Here is an 18230-nt window from a genome sequence, read left to right as displayed (position 1 = left end):
ATCAATTATTTCTTTCTTAGATCATGACTTTTTTGTTGTATCTAAAATGTCACCACCTAGCTCAAGGTCATCTAGTCTTTTCCTATGGTATCTTCTAGGAGTTAAATAGTTTTGTGTTCTACATTTAGGTGTATGTTTTATTTGGGGTTAATTTTTGTGAAGATATAAATCTGTGTCTAGGTTCATTTCATGCATGTGGAAGTTCATTTATCCCAGCATCATTTGCAGAAAAAGCTCTTTTTGCTCCACTATAGTGCCTTTGCTTCTTTGTCAAAGATCTGTTCATTATATCTATGTGAATCTATTTGTGGGTTATTTATTCTGTTCCCTTGTTCTATATGTCTATCACTTTGGAAGCACCACAGTGTCTTGATTACTGTAGCTTTATAGTAAGTCATCAAATTGGGTAGTGTCAGTCCTTCATCTTTGTTCTTTTCCTTTAATATTTAGTTGGTTAATCTGGATCTTTGTCCTAACATATAAATTTTATAGTCAGTTTGTCAATAGCCACAAAATAACTTGCTGTGATTTTGATTGGGAAGGCATTGAATCTATAGATTAATTTGAAAAGAGCTGGTATCTTGGCAATATTTAGTTTTTCTATCCATGGTCATGCAATCTTTCTCGATTTTTTTAGTTCTTCTTTTATAACTTTTATCAGAGTTTCATAGTTTTTCTCACATAGGTCTGATAGATAGGTGATACAGACAGATAGATAGATAGATAGATAGATAGATAGATAGATAGATAACAGATAGATGTATACCTAAGAATTTCATTCTTTTAGGGGTGTAATACAATGGTATTGTGTTTTTAATTTCAAAGCTACTTGTTTTATTACTGCTATATAGGAAGGTGATTGACTTTTTAACGCTAACGTTGTATCCTGCAACTTTGTTATAATAATTTCTTGTTAGTTCCAGGAATTTTTATGGTCAAAACATTCAGATTTTATACATAGATGATCCTGTTATCTGTGAACAAAGTTTTATTTCTTCTTCCCCAATCTGTATACATTTATTGTCTTTTCTTATCTTATGGTGTTAGCGAGGATATCCAGATTGATGTTGAAATGTTGTGGTGAGAGGGGACATTCTTGTCTTGTTTCTGATCTTAGCTAGAAAGCTTCAGCTTTCTCACCATTATGTACAATATTATGTGTATGTGATTTGTAGATGTGTTTTATCAAGTTGAAGAAGTTCTCCCCGTTCCTAGTTTGCTGAGAGTTTTTATCACGAATGGATTCGACTTTGCCAAATAGTTATCCCAAACCTATTGATATAATCATGTGATTTTTTTTCCTCCAATTGCATCGTCAAGTTTTGTGAGTGAAAGTTGGGCATCACATTACTGACAGGAATGAATCAAATTGGCTTCTGAATTACATCTGTGTCACACACATGCTCAGAGTAACTGGTCATGACATTCTGTGTCAACATTAGTTCAAGATGTTTGAACAACACAAAAATGTAGACTTTTAAAAATAAAACACAAATTACTTAAATTGATTTTAAAATACCTAAGAGTTATACATAAAATAAAAGGAAGACATTAAGTGAAAAAAGGGTAACAGAGTTATGGCTTCAAAGACATTGGATGAAACACTTCCACTATAGGCCATGATGAAGTTGTAAGGAATGTATTTATCCTCCCATTTTAATCAACTCAAAATCAGGAAAAATATATAAAACAAAGGTTTCTAGACATTGGACAGCAGAAAATGGACGTCAGTGGTGTTTAAGAGAAGATAAACTAAGCAGGGGAACCCTACAATTGCCCAGATTGCTTCTAAAAAATGTTTCCTATCAATAATGCAGATGGCAGATACAAACAGAGATTGACAACTTTCTTGAAGTAAAGATGTAGAGCTCAGAAGGTGCACAAGGCCATATTAATATCTCATTCCTAGACATTATTGCAGAAACCACTATAACTGATGTAAAATAGACCCAGTTTAAATTATTCATCTAGGGAAAAAGAATAGATTGATAAGAGAATAATATCATTGAAGTTTATCTCATCCCATTGTGGTAACATTGCTGACAGCTAGCTCAGCCAGGTTTGAGTTAGATCAATGCAGGAAAAAGGCCAATCTGCTTCTTAGATGATGGAGGCTCTCTTGTCTGTCAACACCTCTTCTCTAATCATTCTTATATTTTTAAGTGGTTTGAGTAATTTTCGGGCTTCCTATCAATATAAAGATTTAGACCATGAAAGGGCAGGATCACCCTATACTAGAATGTTTGTCAATGGCACGTGCAACTATCATTCATTAGCCTAAGTTGTGAGGCAATGAGATCTGGTGGGAACTTCATACACTTCACTTCCATTATGCAAGTTCTATCCAAAATAAACCTGTATTACATTTGCATTGTGTGGCACTGTGGTGGATAGCCATGACCCTTTGGCACACTGGGGTATTGCAGAGAATTTCCTCCAGAAATAGAAAATGATAGAAGTTATGAAATAAAATATTATTTCAAAGCATCAGAAGGCTATGGAAGCAATGAAGACTAGCTACATGAAAATTTTAGAGCAAAGATAACTATTCCAAGGTGAGTTGATAATAGTCAGCTGTCCCCTGTCTTCCACAACCCTCAGTATTTGTCCATCTTGGGCATGGGCTAAGAATCAGTCTCGACCCAGGGAAAAAGTTGGGTCAGATAATTACTTATTATCTGTTTTACAGGATGCTCTGTACCTTGTATGATGCTAATTAGCAAATGCTGGATTCTACAGTCACAGTATGAAAAACAAAAATATCTTTGGACATTATTAATTGTCCCATTGGGGGCAACATAACTATAGCTGAGAACCACTGAAATAGAATGACTAATTAACATCATGTTGCATATAATACACACAGCAAGTTATCTCTGAGGAATACTTTCCGAGTTCTAGGATGACACAGAAGACTGAAGATAAAGGATTCTAACAAGTAGCTGGAAACTTTAGATGAACATATATGAAGGAAGCAAAAAAAGAAAGGACCCCTCAGAGAGAAGAAAACTACCTTGAATACAATTGATCTCTCCTCAAATTACTTAACAAGTCATATAATTGCATATGGAGTTACAATAAAGCACCTAATTTTAAAAACTCTGAAGATCACAGTGTAATTTCCCATAATCTTTTAGCACTGAAGAGGTAGAGACGCACCATACTTGTAGCCCAAATTCTAACAAGGCCAAGCCCTAGGCATGTAAATTAGCTAAACTAGACTGAGACTTAGAAAACTGAAACCTAGATATGACTCAGCTCAATAATTAATTTAGTGATCAGAATCCCATCCTATGGTTTTCTATGTGAGTGCCTAAAATAACATACAAAAAAACTAGATGCGCAAAGACATAAGAGCAAGTAACAAACAATCAAGAAAACTACCAATGATTAGGAGTTAATAGATAATTCAGACTTCAAATTTAAAAGGCAAGGCATTTAAAATATGGTTATTAAGTTTTAAAAAATAGAGTAAAAGTAAGGCATTGTAGGTTAATGATAAAGTTTATCAGACAATTTCAATTTATATAAAAGAATTAAGTAGTCATTCCCGGACAGAAGAATATCACATATATATAAATAAGCTAATTATGTATGTAAATTTAAATATGTGTGTGTGTATATATATACATGTATCTCAGAATTAAGAATATATATGTAACTTTATATGTAACTTTAAATATGTGTGTTTATGTATGTATGTATGTATGTATCTCTCTATCTATCTGTCTATATATATCAGAATTAAGAATTGAATGGATAGCTGCAAGAGCAGACTGGGCACAACAAAACATAAAACTGGTGATCTGAAAGATAAATCAATAAAAAATGAAAAAGCTGAGGAATAACGAGAAAAAAAGAAAAATAGCATTGATATACGCATAATTGGAGGCCTTGCAGGAGATGACAAAAACAAAATTGAGGCAGAAGGAATATTGATAGATACATGGCTAAAATCTTTGTGACATTCATAAAATAAATCATAGATTCAAGAAACTCTGTGAATGTATGTCCCAAAGAAGGATAAGTTCAAGGAACTCTATAAGCAGAAACATCTGAATAAAACTATTGAAAGACATAGATAAGAATATACTCTAGGCCGGGCTCAGTGACTCACTCCAGTAATCCCAGACTGTGGTGGGCCAACCACTTGAGGCCAGGAGTTCAAGACCAGCCTGGCCAACATGGTGAAACGCTGTCTCTACTAAAAATACAAAAATTAGCTGGGCATAGTGGCAAATGCCTCTAATCCCAGCTACTCGGTGGCTAGGACACAAGAATCTCTTGAACCCAGGAGGTGGAAGTTGCAGTGAGCTGAGATTGCATCACTGAACTCCAGCCTGAGTGACAGAGTGAGATGCTGCTTCAAATATTATAATAATAATAATAATAATAATAATATACTTTAAATAAACCAGAGTAAGAAAAGACAAATTCTTTTTAAAAGAGCAACACTAAATCTAACAAAGGACTTTCCTATAGAAACAATGAAATCCAGAAGTCAAGAGCAGCATATTTAAATTGCTGAAATAAAGTATCTCCAAACATCAGTTTCAAAAGTAAAAGTGAAGAAAAGACATTTCAAATGAACAATAGCTATGGAAATTTGGTTTCAACATTCTTTCACTAAACAAATCTTAAAAAAGAAGAAAAATTAATCCATTTGGAAACATAGAAATATAGACAGGAACTCTGGAAAGGTAAATATGTGAGCCACGATAAATTAGTATTGACAGTAAAACATAGTAATTCATTATAATATATTGTGAAGTTTAAAATACATGTAAAGCTCTCATGTATGCAAACATTAAAATAAAACATTGAAAAGGTTATATAGTTTATTTTAAGGTTTTAAGATTTTATCCATACTGGGAAAGGGGTAAAAGTAATTCATCAAGATTTACAAGCCCTTAATATGTGAACTTTTTATACAGGTTGATCACTATACATTTATACATGTGTAACTGATGCAGTATATTGGTATATTTTATAGCTATATGTGTACACAAACATAAGCACCTTTATATAAATATATCTATTGAAAAAATTCTGGAAATATACATACCAGTATATTACTACTGGTTATTAATTAACTTGGGAATCACTGAAAAATTTTATTTTGTTTTAAAAATTAAAACATATTTCTAGAAAGAGAAATTATATCATACAATAAAATGAATAAGATAATGTAGAATTAGTAGAGCAAAGCAGGAGGGGAAATAGAAAGAAGAAAGGCAGGCAGAAAAGTTGACTTAGGATGGATTACAGCTTCTAAAGAGCTGTGTTTCAACCCTAACTTACTGTTTCTGATTGTGTGGAAAAAACGAAGAAAAAGAAAAGTTCAAAACTTATCTCCTTTCATTGACCAAGAAGACCTTAACATTCCTCTAAGGTTGACTAAACTTTAGACAGGCTTCCTATGACTCTAGGACTCCGACCTCCTTTTTCTTAAGAGCATTTACTTTAGAGAACTTGTAATTGTAAAATCCCTTCTCTTTTGATATGTAAATCTTTAAAGCTTCTTGCCAGTTTTGATATCCAGAAATATCTTTCTCATGTACCTGGAATCATCCTTTTGGAATGTAATTATCAAGGAAATAGGCCCCCTAAGTCCCAGTTCCTGCAGGAGGGTAGAGCCTAACTTCAGCTGGAGTCTTGCTACAAGTTATAAAACTACCTCTTGTCATGAAGATAGGAGAGTTTACTTTTCCTCTGGGGAAAGCCAGTTAGCAAACACAGATAGTCTACGATCTCTCTGACCCCAGCTCTTAAAAACTCTACAACATTTTGTCAGGTTTGTCAAAGATCAGATGGTTGTAGATGTGTGGGGAAAGGATTCCCTATTTAATAAATGGTGCTGGGAAAACTGGCTGGCCATATGTAGAAAACTGAAACTGGATTCCTTCCTTACACCTTATACAAAAATTAATTCAAGATGGATTAAAGACTTTAATGTTAGACCTCAAACCATGAAAACCCTAGAAGAAAACCTAGGCAATACCATTCAGGACATAGGCATGGGCAAGGACTTCATGTCTAAAACACCAAAAGCAATGGCAACAAAAGCCAAAATTGACAAATGCGATCTAATTAAACTAAAGAGCTTCTGCACAGCAAAAGAAACTGCCATCAGAGTGAACAGGCAACCTACAGAATGGGAGAAAATTTTTGCAATCTACTCATCTGACAAAGGGTTAATATCCAGAATCTACAAAGAACTCAAACAAATTCACAAGAAAAAAACAAACAATCCTGTCAAAAAGTGAGTGAAGGATATGAACAGACACTTCTCAAAAGAAGACATTTATACAGCCAACAGACACATGAAAAAATGCTCATCATCACCAGTCATTAGAGAAATGCAAATCAAAACCACAATGAGGTACCATCTCACACCAGTTAGAATGACGATCATTAAAAAGTCAGGAAACAACAGGTGCTGGAGAGAACGTGGAGAAATAGGAACACTTTTACACTGTTGGTGGGACTGTAAACTAGTTCAACCATTGTGGAAGACAGTGTGGCTATTCCTCAAGGATCTAGAACTAGAAATACCATTTGATCCAGCCATCCCATTACTGGGTATATACCCAAAAGATTATAAATCATGCTGCTATAAAGACACATGCACACGTATGCTTATTGCGGCACTATTTACAATAGCAAAGACTTGGAACCAACCCAAATGTCCATCAATAGTAGACTGGATTAAGAAAATATGGCACATATACACCATGGAATACTATGCAGCCATAAAAAAGGATGAGTTCATGTCTTTTGTAGGGACATGGATAAAGCTGGAAACCATCATTCTCAGTAAACTATTGCAAGGACAGAAAATCAAACACTGCATGTTCACACTCATAGGTGGGAATTGAACAAGAGAACACTTGGACACAGGAAGGGGAACATCACATACCAGGGCCTGTTGGGTGGAGGGGAGGGGGAGGGATAGCATTAGGAGATATACCTAATGTAAATGACGAGTTGATGGGTGCAGCACACCAACATGGCTCATGTATACCTATGTAACAAACCTGCACGTTGTGCACATGCACTCTAGAACTTAAAGTATAATTAAAACAAAAAAAAACTCTACAACCTTTTATTTCATCAATATCGAATCAGACTGAGTTCTAGATTCTCTCCCCTACTGCAACAGCCTTTAGTAAAAATCTTTCCTGCTTGACTTTGGTGTAACTTTTGCTTTGGTACTATTAAAAAAGTGATTATAATAAGATTTATATATTATTATTATAACAGGAATGTGGGAAGATCAAATGTTGCAAAGGTTGGAGAACTGCTTCATAAACAGTAAGTGGACAGAGTTGAAAACGGTGAATTCACAGGAAAAAACAATCCAGAAAATTATTTCAATGTACCAGAAGTATCTTGAGTCCTATCATCTATTAAATATGATGCTATTAATTAACTCTTAGTATCCATCTTGTCTGGAAGGCTTTATTTTGGAAGATTAATTTCAGTGCTCAGGATAGATTTCTTTTCTATGACAAAACAGATTAACAAATATTGATTGTTAAAAACAAACTTTTAGTGACCATCATTTAAATATTATTTGGGAAACAAAACAACTTCAGTTGCAACATTATTATTTTAAATATAGCTTCTGAGTGTTAGGAACAACGCAAGGAAAGTTTATAGGAGCAAAAGAACCTCTGTTAATAAGGATTCTATTTTGTTCTTGTAAGGAAAATCCAGTTTTAAATGGCTTAATTAAAATTGGTTACTTTTTACTCACATAGTAAGGCATAGGGCACAGGTCTGGTGTGGGCTGCTTGTTAGCACCAGTGTCCTGATAACCTTTATATCTTTCTGCTCCAACATTTACAGCATTTGGCCTTTTCTGATGTATGCTACTTTCTCACTTTCTCAGAGAACAATGGCTGGCCTAACTCTAGCCATGTCTACTTTGCAGACTGAAGGAAGGAAAATTGGTGGGTGAAGGAGAAAACGCCTGTATCGGAAAAGCAAATTCTCTGCTAGTGCTTCCCAGAAAATGTCTGTCCACAAGTAATCTATCCCAAGGGTATCCATAGCAGCAAGAGAGGCTGATAATTCAGATTTTTTCTTTTTTGAGAACAGTGCCACACAGAATAAAATGAGAATTTGGCCAATAAAGATGAATAGGTAAGTAGGAATATACACCACAACACCTTACAATGCTTCCTAGGATAATATCACGCAGTTAGGATCAGTTGTCACACTGATCTCAGATATGTGAGTCAAAAATTAAATGATCTCACCCCAAAGCAACTCATATTGGTTGACATGGTCAAACATTAATTTAGGCACTGAAGGTCAATAGATTCAAAATATTGTCCTTACCTCAGCTTACAAAAAATATTTTTATAATATTATATTAGCAATATCTGCCTGGATGTCCATCATTCAAACATTTTGCATAAGCACATTGATTTAATTCTCACAGCATTCTATGAGATGAATATCCACCCTTTTTCATAGATGAGGAACTCAATGATTCAGGAAAATATGCCTGTTTATATCATTGTGGTTTTATATTAATCAATTAACCTATGAATTTCTTATCTGATATGGGCAAATGGAGTCATTTATTCAAGATTTTTTAACATTTAACTAAACTTCTAGAACTTTGTGAAGGTTGGCAATGTCAAATAGTTTTTTGAATAATTGAATGAAGCCTGGACAAATTTTACAAAGCCTATCCTAAATGAATAAACATTTGTTTTGCTGAAAGCCCTTTGGCGTATATAAGCATGTGTATGTGTGTACTTATGTTTAGGGCTATGTGTGTGTGTGTGTTTGTGCATTTGCAGATTGTATAAAAAAAGAGAGTAGAACAACTCTATGATTGCTAATCCTGAGCTCTTGGTTTATAGCATTTAACGCATCTTACTCCATTAATATAGTTTAGATGTTTGTCCCCTCCTAATCTCATGTAGAAATGTAATCTCCGATGTTGGAGGTGGGGGCTGGTTGAAGGTGTTTGGGTTGGGGGTATATCCCTCATGAATGTCTTGGTGCTGTCCTCATGGTGGTGAGTGAGTATTTGCAAGACCTGGTTGTTTAAAATGGTAGGTCAACAACATTCATCCCTTGCTCCTGATCTCACCATGTGAGGTGCCTGCTCCTGCTTCACTTTCTGCCATGACAATAATCTCCCTGAGGCCTCACCAGAAGCTCAGAAGATGCCAGCACCATCCCTCCTTTACAGTCTGCAGAACAGCAAACCAATAAAACCTCATTTCTTTAAATTTCTCAGTCTCAGGTATTTTTTTATAACAACACAAAAATGGCTTAAATCACTATCTCTTTCAACCTTTCAGTTCTAATCAAAATATTTTCCAAGTGTGTAATTAGTAATATACAGAATACAGCCTATAACATATTAATTTAATAAAATTCTCTAGAATTCTTGATATTATATTGAAAATAGAATTCACTTTTACAATATCATGCAATGCACTTTGATTGTATAGGATATTTTTGTTGTTTTTACTAATTTATATAGGTAATATTGAGAGTTTCCATCCACAATGAAGAACAGAGAGATCTAGGACCTTTTGGAATCTGAAAGCTATTTATTTCAATGGAAAGTAAACTCTGAAGTCTATACTGGAAGTTTTTCCCAGCTAGCTCATGCAAAAAACAATTTCTTTTCCTGAAGTTATAGCCTACAATGAAACATTTCAATAGTAAAACTGTAGTGAGGAAGGAGTAAATTTCTTAATAGGGCTGCATAAGTAGGGTATATGCCTAGAGATTTGGAAATATGGGGGCATCAAACTATGAGCAATTTGTTGAATTGCTTCGTGAGGGGTTTAATACTGCATTTAGCAACTAAGAAGCTGGGAGAAAAATTCTAAATTAGATATCTCAAATATGCAATGCAAACATAAAAACTAACTCAGCATTTATGAAGCCACAGTAGAAATTGGCTGAAAAGATGTTTCTTTGTTTCTGAAATATAATAAAAGGATGATAAATCGTGTTTTTTTGTTTTAATCAATTTGGGTAAATGACTAACAAAATCATTGTTCCAAAAGCATAGTTCTATTGAGAGAAACATCAGATTGCCTCTAAATTATATTCTCCCCTAATGCTTAATTTGCCACTATTCTATTCATTTGGTATTTCTGTCCCATATTGAGAGACTGTGGAAGTAATACAGGATTGCTGCAAGAATCATCCCAGAAAACATAAAAGATACTTTTATCATTGCAGTGGTCTTTACTGTTAGCTTTACATTTGGCAGGCATTCAAGATTCAAGGTCTTTGCAGAAACAAAAATTCCTCTTCATAAGTTTTCCCACTTTATTCATAAAATAATTTACATTTTTTTTAGGTTTATTCATGTTTTAGGAACTTTTCTGTGACCATCTGGTAGCTTAGGAGTAATGTAGTACATTTATCTCATTAATTCCTAGGGACTGGTTCAAATTTTGCTTTAAGGACTATTTTGAGTTTTGACATAGATTTGACTTGGGCTCTACTAAAAGAAAAAATATATATTTTTTAATCTTATTTTTGCTATACATGCTTAAAATACATTTAGTTAACTATTTTGAGTTTCACTTTCTTTATGTGTGTAAAGGACATGACTGATCCAGTTGTCTTAAGGATATTGTGAGAATCCCTCAGCAAATAACAGATGAATCATATGCTAATGATTTGTGACATTTTCAAAATATTTCTGATTAAATTTTCTTTTTATGTTCGCGTGTGTGCCGCTTTCACAAGTGATCAATAGAAATTACTTTGCATAACTATTCATCAATTTAGTAATATTTGAGAAGCATATGTGTAAAGAACATTGATATTTAGAGGAAAGAACATAAAAAAATGAACACTAATTGTTAACATTAACTATTAACATCATAGGCTGGGCACGGTGGCTCACGCCTGTAATCCCAGTACTTTGGGAGGCCGAGGCGGACAGATCACGAGGTCAAGAGGTTGAGACCATCTGGCCAACATGGTGAAACCCTGTCTCTACTAAAAATACAAAAATTAGCTGGGTGTGGTGGCGCACGCCTATAGTCCCAGCTATTCTGGAGGCTGAGGCAGGAGAATTGTTTGAACCCAGGAGGCAGAGGTTGCAGTGAGCTGAGATCATGCCACTGGACTCCAGCCTGGAGACACAGTGAGACACCGTCTCAAAAAAAAAAAAAAAAAATTAACATAATAATTAGAAGATTATGAAGTGAAACTTACCTGTTTTGTTTCAAATAGACATTTGAAGAAAGCAAAGGAAAAAGCAAAATGTCTTAGCTTGTAATCAGACAACCAAGATTTTCCACTCTAGTTCTAATAGATAAAACTTTTATAAAAACTTCTTAATCTTATTAACCTTTATTTAAGTTAGTTTGCCATTTGTAAAGTGAATCTACTGTTACTTCAGCATTCTTGGGAAGATCAACATAAAGTTTAAGAAGACATCCAACAAAATAATTTCATTCTTAACAGAAATGATTAATAAATGAATATTATTTCCATACTTCAATTTAGGGGAAACAAGACAAAGTGGTATATTCTCCTATCTATTTACAATTTTCATGCCTGAGGCTTTATGCCCTCATTTTGATTAATATTTATGGAAGGATTCTGGAAGAGTAACATAAATCACATACCAATAACATTTATCAGACCAGTGAAGCTCAGAATACTTGTTTAATGCAAGCACACAGATCATATTAGACAATGATTTTTTCCATTCTATTTTTAAAGCATATGTAAGATACTAAATTATTGTACAGCACATTTCTAAATATTAAAAAATTAAAACAGTACTTTGTGAATAAGCATGATCAATCATAACATAATCACAACTAAATTCTTACATTTTCTCTAAGGGCATTCATGATTATTATCAATATTTACTTTTTGCCAGTATTTGAGTAGATTCATTTACCACTTTGGTTACACCCTCATAGATTGAAAACACACAATTCATCTGTGTTCCAGTGATGGTCTTATTCCTTAGTGGTATCTTAATGTTGCTTTTTATTCACCGAAGCCAGTACATCATTATAGCTTGCAACCATGCTGTTTTCATTTAAAGATCCTGCCTTAATGTTACTTATACTCATTGTTACAAAACTAAGTTTTACACGGTTGGTTGAAATTTCAGTGCAACATTTGGGGAGAGTGTACAGCACTCCATGTGCGGCAATTGATAATACCAATTAAGAAAATACATAAAACTTCTGTTATTTTTATGATACATGTTATTCATAATATGAATAACAACATGTTTTAACTTGCATTTGATAAATATTTAAGGAGCAACTATTGTATGTTCAGTTTTTTATATATAATGTAAAATCAATGGATATGAGGCTTTCTATCACAGAAGAGAGTGAATGCAGGAGACAGATATCACACAAATAAATGCATAAATTATCAGTGCAAGTTATAGTAAGTTCTATGAAGAAGAATGGACTGTTTTGAGAAAATAGTAGAAAATAATTGAGAGCAGTGGTCTTAGTGAAAATTATTTCTCTGTGGAGGTGACATTTAGACCAGGGGGAGAAGAAATGACTTGGGGATACCCAGAAGAGGAACTAATGAAGAGTTCACCAGCCAGAGTCTAGCTTTGAACAGCCCTGAGCAACTGCCAGAAGGCCAAGGGGGCTGGAGTTAGTGACCATGGAGTGTTTAGTGTGGTGATGGATGGTGAGAAAGGAATGTATATGAGATTAAATCATGTAAGCAGTACTTAGGGGTTCAACTTTTATTGTAGTGTAAATGAAGAAAAATAAAGATTTTAAGCAGGTGAGTAACCTTCATCAACTTAAAATTCACTCATAACAAATGCATCCCTCACATAGCATGGGCCATTTCATCTAACTCGAAAATGTCAATATACGTTTTTTTGTTTGTTTGTTTTTTTTTGTTTGTTTGCTTGTTTTTTGTTTTTTGGGGTTTTTTTTTTGTTTGTTTGTTTTTTTTTGTTTTGTAAATACAGACATTTCCCTAAGAAGCGTTATTATGGTGAGAAGGTCTCTTTAGGGTGGGGCATTCAAATATAGGCTTGACTTCATTCCACTTCATATTTTTTAAATCAACAGTCAAAGCTTTGAAAAAAATCTGATTCCTCACTTTTGGTCTTTCTCATATTAACCAAACTAAATAGTTCACAGATATTGATAACTCTAAATTCACAGTACAAAAACATTATTTTCTGTTTAACTTTAAAATATCTAACATTACTTAGTTGCTAATACTCAATTCTGGAAAGTGTCCAACCAACAAATAACACAAAATCTCACCCCAGAATAAAGGGGTAAGTGTTTTGTTTGAAATTATCCTGAAAATATCTTTTTCAAAGTTATACGTAAAATTATACACATTAAACATATCCAAAATTAAGAATATATATTAAATGCTTTGTCTTATTACACCAGAAAAATATGTGGAGCACAATTCTATTGTAGTATGAATACAATATTTATTTTGCTTAATTCAGAATTGCATTAGCCAGTTGCCTTTGCAATTAGAGTAATGCATAAAATATTTATATATTTTTGCCCTGTTAATATCCCAAAATAAATACATACATGGATTGAAATACATTGTGGGGAAACAAAGTATGATCACCCTGTTGAGAAAAAATCTAGAACTAGAGATAAATTTTTGATCAATGCAAATATTTTTGGAATGTAGTATATTTATGTTCAATTCAATTGCTTTCCTGAGATCAGTCAGCCCTTGCTGTTACAATTTCCTTACACAAAGATGAGTTACTACCTGAACCAAAAATTAATTTGCACCTCAAGAAATACAGTAAAGAGAGAGTTACCGATCTGCCAGGTAAGAAATTGCTTAAAGATAGAATAAAAGTGTTAGCTTTCTTTAAAATTGAATTTTCACCTTGCTTCAGCAGGGGTGCAGGATAGGTAATGAGTTCACTCTATTTCATGATTGATGGTGTCTGAACATTTTTTCTACACTTTCCCAAAGAATTGGGTTTCTTATTTTTATAGACATATAGATGGACTCCTATAGGTGGAGTCAAATGCAGCACAGAAAGTAGCTATTTAAAGAAAGAAAGGTAATTTAATCACTTTATCTGCTCTGTATTCGCTGTTTCTCACCCAACTGCCAATAAGTGAAGCAGTTAGAGAACAATCTTTAGGCACCACTTTACAGGTGCTACCAAAAAGCCACAATTTGTTGCTGTTATAATCTGCTGCTGAGTTTGAACTGGCATGTTGGATCTAAAACATTCCACTGCCCTTTTTCCATAATTATGACTTTTCCTGGGGGTTTTGAGGTGGGCCTTAATTATGTGCTGGATTGAAGTCAAAAAATGCTTATATAACCCAGTAGTTTATAAGCAGATCAGCAGCGGTGCAGCACTGAATATATTGGGCTGTTCCAAAAACAGGGAGTATTAATTATGGGGGCATTGGTTTCACTAGGGTGCTGTGCAAAGTAAGCAATGAAATCACTGGACAAGAGATTAGAGGATCATTAAAATGCTTAGGCACATAAACCTACTTAGCCTACAACCGGGCTGTATTCCTGCCCCTGAGTGCTGGCAGTACGTGTAGTTATTCCATTCTTTTTCCAGTTACATTCTTAAATTATAATTGGTTTGGCATATCTAAAGGTGTAATCCCTCGTTTATCTGACATATGTTGTCACCAACTAAGTGTTCTGGGCACTGATCATGATACCAGGGAAATAGTGATAACATTGTAACACACACACACACACACACTTCAGAGTCCTGTGCAACAGAAATGTTTTTATAAAATGGGTCCTATATAATGTTATGAACTTTTTCTTATGACATGTTAAGACTTTGAAAGGAAAATAAAGAAGAAAAAAGGAAGAAAAGAACAATGACACCTATCATCATGATTACTTGATAAAGAAAAAAAGCACTTTAATAATAACAAAATTGAGAAATAAATTAGTTAAGAATGAATAGTAGTGCATTTTATCTCCAAATGTGGCTTTATGAAAAACTACTTAAGTTGCTTTCGATATTTTTCTTTCTCTGCAAAACAATAATAACTTTGACATAAATTCTTAAATGTCTGTAGATCAATTTTTTGTGAAACACCAGTAAAGAGAGAGAGACAGAAAATAGTGACAAGCAACCTATTCAAGAAGGTGGTTTTGAATCACACTGGACAGACAATGACAGTCTACAGAGGTGAGAGAATATTTTCAGGAAAAAGGGTAAAAGAGATAGAAGCTTTCATTTGAAGTTTGAATATGAGTTAATGAAAAATCGGATGGTAGCATGTGTTTTCCAGGCAGGGTATAGAAAATCAATTTGCACATAAAGAAGCATAAGCAGGCACAGTGCACTTGGGAAATGTAAATAGCTCTGGATAAGTCGGATACAGGTTGCATGTTTGGGAGAACTGAGAAAGACAGAGTAATCACTGGGCCTGGAAACTCATGGTACACAAGGTCTTGCATATTATAGATATTTTGTATTAAATACTATGTGGAGTACAAAGTATGATCACTTGTTGAGAAATAATCCCCAACTAGAGATAAATTTTTGAACAATGTAAACATTTTTGGAGTCTGGTATATTTACGCTCAACTAGTCAGTAAAAACTTTTAACTTAATTTTTCAAAAATTTACTTAAAATCCTTCACTACGGTCTGATGGATAAAAGCTTTTAAGTAAGAAAATATTATATCAGAAGGTATGTGATCAAGAAGACAAAGATACGAAAAAACATAAAGGAGAGTTATTAATCTGATGAACTCTCCCAAGATACAGAATTTAACAGACTGGCGAGAAACACAGGAGATTATGTAAACACAGCATAGGATAATTCCTAGAGGAAGGCAAAATGATGGCCCACATCCAAGATCTAGAAATACAAGAATTGTCAGGGCACATGGTGAAAGGTGAGGTTAAGGGCTGAGAGAAGTAGGCATATTAAAGTGAATATAATATGTAAGGCCAAATAACACATTGTCCGACAAAGACATAAGGAATATGCTGGAAAAGCGAATGGTTCTGCTCTGTCACAAGGGCTGATGTTAGGAGATTCTGTTTATGGTTGTTAGCAATAGGGATGATTGTCTCCCTCCAAAAGTAGAGGCCTGGAGTGACAGGGAACATCCAACTCCCAGTGAACACAATTACCTATGAGTGGAAAGATCCGCAGACGTGCCAGGAGGCAACTGTAGACTGTGATGAAGATAAAAATAGAAGATAGTTCTTTGTAGGGGGCAATATAGATGGGCTCCTCAATCTTTAAAATTAAAATTGAGCATGAGGAGAACAATTACCCCATATACAAAGTTGCAGTTCCCTTCCCAGTTTTCAGACCTGTTCCAGTTTTCAAACCAGGACCTACTGACTGAAAGCAAAACTAGGCCCAGAATGAAGGAAACTGAAGTACCACATCAATTGTATGTGATGATGATTTATCCAGACATTCCTCAAAGGGATCTCTGGACATTTTCTTAGTTAGCTGTGCATGGGAAAACAGAAATACTCAAACATTTTGAAGACTCTTGAACACAGGTTTAGAGTTGACAACAATAGCAGAGACTCCAAGTGTCATCATCATCATCATGCTCCCTTCTCAGATATTGGGGGCATACATATGAAAATAATAAATGGACTTGATGTGGTATGACTGTGTCCCCACTCAAATCTCATGTTGAATTGTAATTCCTACGTATTGGGGAAGGGACCTGAATGGGAGGTGATTGGATCATGGGGACGAATTTCCCCCTCCCTCTTTTCATGATGGTGAGTGAATTCTCATGGCATCAGATGATTTAAAAGTGTGGCACTTCCCTCCTTATTCTCTCTCTCTTGCCACCATGTAAGGTGTGCCTTGCTTCCCCTTCTCCTTCCACCATGATTATAAGTTTTCTGAGGTCTCCCAAGCCAAGTGAGACTGTGAGTCAACTAAACCTCTTTTCTTTATAAATTGCCCTGTCTCAGGTAGTTTTTTATAGCAATGTGAAAACTGACTAATATAGGAGTCCAGAGCCATGCTAACTTCGTGATGGGCCTACTCTCTAGTAGTTACTTCCTGATCCTCCAAACTGAAATAGACAAGTAGATGTTTGGCATAGTTTCTAGGCTGTGTAATATCCTTGTCCTGTGGAGTAAAAGCTTCTATGGTAAGAAAAAAAAGGTAAAGCCTCTGAAATCTCACTCTCTCTGTATAATAAGTCAAAAACACTATCATATCCCAGGAAGGAATTTTTTAAAAGTATGTATAATTCAACTCTAAAAGGTGCATAACTAAATATTCAGTCTATTTTAATTTAATTCGCCAATCAGAACTCTGAAGGATCAGACAGATCATAGAAGATGTGAGTGGACTCTTGTCAACTTAACCAAATAATAGCCCTAACTGTAGCCACTATATCAAATGCAGTATCTTTTCTGAAGCATATAAACAAAATTTCAGGTGCATGGTATACAGCCATTCATCTGATGAATGTGTCCTTTTTAACTTCTATAAGAATATAAAATTAGATACATTTCACTTTCATATAGAAATGACAATAATATATCCTTAAAGTTTTGCCCCAGAGGAGGTTAACTTTGCCACCCCATCATAATATAAACTCATGAGCTCTAGACCATCTGTACATCCCACAGAGAATGACTCTGGTGGATTATCTTGATTATCTCATACTAATCAAATCAGGTAAGCAAGAAGTGACTAGCACATTGTGGCCTTAGTGAAACACAAGCATTTTCTGATGGTAGGATATAAACTTCATTAGAAACCCCATGAAAACTCAGTCTCACTATAGCATCAAAATTTTAGAAATCCACTTGTCTAAGCCATAGCAGCACTTAATATTTAATAAATTAATATTAAATAAATTATTAAATAAATTAATAATTAAATAATTAAATAAAATATTAAATAAATGAATATTTATATTATATCATGCAAAAGTATTATATATAAGTATATAATATAAATGTATTGTATTAGTTATACATTAAAATATATAGTTATATCACATAATATATATTTATATTATATATTCATATTATATATATTTATATTATATATAAGTATATGTATAATACATAATGCATATAATGTATACATTAGATATGAATTAGGAAGGGAAGTGCTGTCATACACATGCGTGCGTGCACACGCACACACACATATATATAAATTTTGTGCCTTCCACCATGAAACCATGAAGAAGGGGCACCATCTGTCAGTTCCTTTTGGCTTCTGAAGAAAGCATGTTCTAGACTT

The sequence above is a fragment of the Trachypithecus francoisi genome, unplaced genomic scaffold (genome assembly GCF_009764315.1).
Source record: "Trachypithecus francoisi isolate TF-2019V2 unplaced genomic scaffold, Tfra_2.0 Contig01474, whole genome shotgun sequence".
NCBI lineage: Eukaryota > Metazoa > Chordata > Mammalia > Primates > Cercopithecidae > Trachypithecus > Trachypithecus francoisi.
This window is presented reverse-complemented; position numbering follows the sequence as displayed.